The sequence below is a fragment of the Clupea harengus genome, chromosome 1, assembly GCF_900700415.2.
Source record: "Clupea harengus chromosome 1, Ch_v2.0.2, whole genome shotgun sequence".
Classification (NCBI taxonomy): Eukaryota; Metazoa; Chordata; class Actinopteri; order Clupeiformes; family Clupeidae; genus Clupea; species Clupea harengus.
Window position 1 is genome coordinate 12,045,548 of NC_045152.1, and position 5,000 is coordinate 12,050,547.

The 5,000-nt window shown below is 40.5% G+C and overlaps 1 protein-coding gene across 1 annotated transcript in view; it reads left to right on the plus strand.

Moving 5' to 3' along the window:
- The window catches only part of grid1b (glutamate receptor, ionotropic, delta 1b), a 195,373-nt gene that overhangs the window by 127,866 nt on the left and 62,507 nt on the right, over positions 1–5,000 (plus strand). The gene's annotated exons all lie outside the window — the stretch shown is intronic.

A 5,000-nucleotide genomic window follows, 5' to 3' on the forward strand; every position in this document is an offset into this window, starting at 1 on the left:
GGAAACACCCCGCAAAGATCAACACGAGAGCAAACACTTGAAACACCAAAAAACACACCAGGTTAAAGGTCGCACAGACCCTGTACCACAGACCAACGATAATATAAGTTAACACACCCTTTACCACAGACCAACCCCAATAGGAGTTAACACAGTTAATCGCAGCTGTCAATATAAAGAAATATCAGACCTCCGAATGTTGGGGTGGCCCATTCAAATCAACGGAACTTTTTGGAACATTCTGAAGAGCCGTATAATAACAAGAATCTTACAGTATTACAACTTATAAAGTCACAGCTTTTAGTCAGAAAGTTTATATTCAGAGAGTTTTTTTGTCATCCATGTTGTTTTTTGGTCTACCTATGAACTGTGCCAGTTAATATCACTCATTAGTTGTACTTCCTATTATGAAAATGATGATAATTACCCAAAGCAGATGGTTGGCGCTGCATACTCAGGATGAGTCACTCTTCCTCAATTAGGAGTCTGCTTCTCTGGAAGGCATGAGCAATCAATCACCTACACTGTAAACCTGAACAAGTTCAGAGTACTTAAAACTTTTGATGTAACCGATTACATAATAAAATTTGAGTACAAATATTATTATTTTTAAGTAAACTTAACTTAAAAATGATACATCGGCTATACTGATTTATTTTGTTATCGTTTTCATAATTTTTAAGTTCTCTGAACTTATATTCAAATATTTTTATACTTAAATCTTTTAACCTCTATGTACTAAATTATTTTCACTCAACAACACAAAATACAATTAAGTTTTAAGCCTTAAAAATCAAGTTCAGTGCACTTAATATTGGTGAAAGAGTTCAACTTAATTATTCTGAGTAGATAATACGTAAATAGCTAACTTTTTTTAATTGAGCACTATTTTCAATTATTGACCACATATACTGATTTTCTGGTTCTGTTTACAAACTGACTTTAAACTGAAAGTTACTCTACAAGAAACATTCAAATCTATGTAAGATTTCTATTAAAAAGAGTGAGATGAGAAAAACTTAAGAGGTATCACATCATTTATATTTCTTGTAAAACAACTGACAAAATAAAAGATTACATTAAAGCTTTAAAGAACAGCCTAACAAAGTTAACAAGTCAACAACAAATCGTTTATTTCAACAAATTATTTTTTAAGGTGAGTAAGGACGGTTTCCAGACACATAAAAAGGTTCTGTATGAGAAGGTGTGCGTGAGTTTTTTGGGATATTCTAAATTGAAAGCATATGTCAGGCCAAACAACAACATAAATGCCTCAGAAATCCTCTGCACCCAATTCAAAGATGTTCTCGCAGCTGAAGGGGTCGGGGCCCGATGTAAGTAGAGCAACAGGAGCATCATCAAAATTTGGCTCCTACTCCTCCTGCAAAACACCATCAATACAATTACCAGGAGAGTTTCAATGGAAACACTTACAAAAAAACTGGCAATTAATAATACATAGTATCAACTAATATTAAAGTTTCAGTAACAAACAAAATGTGATCACTGTTGTGCAGTTAATCCTAGACATACCTGAAGGTCATAAGCCCCGTAGCACCTCTGCTGTCTTGCCAGTCCGTGATGCCTGTACACAAAAAATATCTCCTTTGGTTGACTCCTCTTCTTATATGTCTACATCAAATCGGTTTGTTGTTTATATGCAACACGAATGCTGTCAGGGCAAAAAGAATATTGTAGGTCTTAACTGAAGTTCTCGACCATTATTGTTAGCTTGCTGCTAACACTTTTATCCATCAGATCCATTAAAACACATAGAAGCTAGCTAGCTGCTAAAAAGTTACATATAACCTTAGCATGCTGACATGAATTATATGGTGTTTCTGTAGAACATGAGTTGTTTTCAACATAAACAATTGATTGTTGTTTACTTTGCACATGAACATATTTGGGGGGAAATAACCCACTAACTAGCTCTTTAGCTCTTTAGCTTCCTAGCCGCCAGCGCCAACAGTCGTGCAACTGAACTTGCTACTTGACAGCCAAAACGTGATTACTCAATAATAATTACAAAGAGGGAAATTCGCCACTTCTTATCGCAATTTCACTTGCTCCCGCAATCTTGTCGCAACAAACACCTAAAAAACACTGTTTACTTACCAGATAAGGACGCTTAGCAGCGACAGGATTACTAAAATATCTCCTTTGGTGGGGTGACCAGACGTCCTCTTTTACCCGGACATGCGTCCGGCAGTGATTGCAAAAAAAATTGTGTTTCTCTGGGTCCTTCACAAACTAGTTTTTACGCCCTTACACGTTTAGGAAAGGGTATCTCCCTTTACTTACGTTCCACCTTCTAGCACAAGCTCTGACTGTAGCGAGAACTGTCATTGGTCGACCGGCCTCTCAGTGTTGCCAAATTCACGATAATTATCCTCCAAAGATGATCATTTTGAGCATTTAATACCATACTTCACCATTTCCAATCTGGCAACACTGAGCACCGTGCCGCTTCCACTAGTTGCATTGTTTACAACAGCACATGACATCTGCATGTGGAAAAGGTGTCAAAATTCCGTCGCTGGGGGAGGGGGCGGGGTCATTGGTATGCTACACACTACCACGCCCCTTCCCGCGACGAAGTGTCCTCTTTTTCACAAACTCATATGGTCACCCTACAAAGTTGGTCGACTCCTCTTCTACAGGAGGAACATGCTTATAGAAGTCTAACTGATACTATTGATAACTGATACTACAATTATTAAGTCTGCTGTCTCTGTCTCTCATCACAAGATCTCTGATTCTGTTCTGAACTAGTCCTGCAACGACGTTGATGACGTCAGACGTCACGTTTGAATGAAACTAAAAAAATATGAGTTATCAGGCAATGTTTACTCAAACAAATACATTCCAATACAATTAAAACGTCTTCACTTGCTCAGAAAACTAATACATTTAAAGTTGGGTCAACTAAATACCAGGTTTTAAGTAATGAATACATCATTTTAATAAGTTAGTAGAACTGTTTGGGTTTACAGTGTACACGTGTGCTGCTGTTTAGGACATGGGCGTTTGAAGTGGGTTTTAAGCCCTTGGGGAAGACTGTGGTAGATACAGGGGGGAAAATGAGTATTTGACCCCCTGCCGATTTCGCAAGTTTGGCCACTTGCAAAGAAATGTGTGATCTATAATTGTAATGGTAGGTCTATTTTAACAGTGAGAAACAGAATATCAACAAAAACATCCAGAAAACTGCATTTTATAACAGTTATGAATTTATTTGCATTTGATTGCGGCAAATAAGTATTTGAACCCCTACCAAACAGCAAGAATTCTGGCTCCCACAGACCAGTTATGTGCCCATGAGGCACACAGATTAGTCCTCATTAGGCCTAACAAGGTACATCTGATCTCAACTGGTGACGTGTATAAAAGAAACCTGTCCAAAGAATCATACTACACACCTTCAACCTCACCACCATGGGCAAGACCAAAGAGTTGTCCACAGACGTCAGAGATAAGATTGTATACCTGCACAAGGCTGGAATGGGCTACAAAACCATCGGCAAGCAGCTGGGTGAGAAGCAGACAACTATTGGTGCAATTATTAGCAAATGGAAGCAACACCAAACAACTGTCAATCGCCCTCGGTCTGGGGCTCCATGCAAGATCTCGCCTTGTGCAGTATTGGTGATCATCCGAAACGTGCGGGATAACCCCAGAACTACACGGGGGGAGCTTGTGAATGATCTCAAGGCAGCTGGGACCCCAGTCACCAAGAAAACCATTGGCAACACACTACGCCGTAATGGTTTGAAGTCCTGCAGCGCTCGCAAGGTCCCCCTGCTCAAGGAAGCACATGTACAGGGCCGTCTGAACTTTGCCAATGAACACTTGAATGATTCTAAGGAGGATTGGGAGACAGGATGTGGTCAGATGAGACCAAAATCAAGCTCTTTGGCATCAACTCGACTTGCCACGTTTAGAGGGGGAAGAATGCTGAATATGACCCCAAGAACACCATCCCCACCGTCAAGCATGGAGGTGGAAACATTATGCATCGAGGGGACTATGGATAGGGCCATGTACCGTGGAATACTTCATTCCCTCATTCCCTCCCATTGAAAACGCAACCTTAAGGATTTGGAGAGGATCTGCAAAGAGGAGTGGACCAAAATCTCTCCTGAGATGTGTGTAAACCTGGTGACCAACTAGAAGAACAGTCTGACGTCTGTGCTTGCCAACAAGGGTTTCTCCACCAAGTACTAAGTCATGTTTTGCTAGGCGTTCAAATACTTATTTGCCGCGATCAAATGCAAATAAATTCATAACTGTAATAAAATGCAGTTTTCTGGATGTTTTTGTTGATATTCTGTCTCTCACTGTTAAAATAGACCTACCATTACAATTATAGATCACACATTTATTTGCAAGTGGGCAAACTTGCGAAATCGGCAGGGGTTCAAATACTTATTTTCCCCACTGTATATGGCTGGTCGTATCAGCGCTCTCAAAAGGTCAAAAGGTCAACATGAACACACTGAAGTGATGAGATAACAGTGTGTGTAGGCATGAGTGTCTGTTACAAACTACTAGATATGCCACGGAGGACAGACAGACACGCACGCGCACTCACACACACACACACACACACATGCATGCACACACACACACACACACATGCATGCACACACACACACACACACACACACACACACACACACACACACACACACACACACACACACTTATACTCTGAAAACCAGGGAGGGTAATGCCACAACACAGAATACCAAACACTATGGGCCAGAGAGTGTGTGTGTGTGTGTGTGTGTGTGTGTGTGTGTGTGTGTGTGTGTGTGTGTGTGTGCATGCGTGTATATGTGCTTGTGTGTGTGTGTGTGTGTGTGTATGAATGTGTGTGCATATGTTTGTGTGTGTGTGTTGCAGGCTTTGACAGACGGTGCCTGTCTTGTTTTCCTTCTGTCATATTGTTCTCCCTCTATTGTGTGCAGCCAGTGGCTGTCAATGGCCAGAGATGA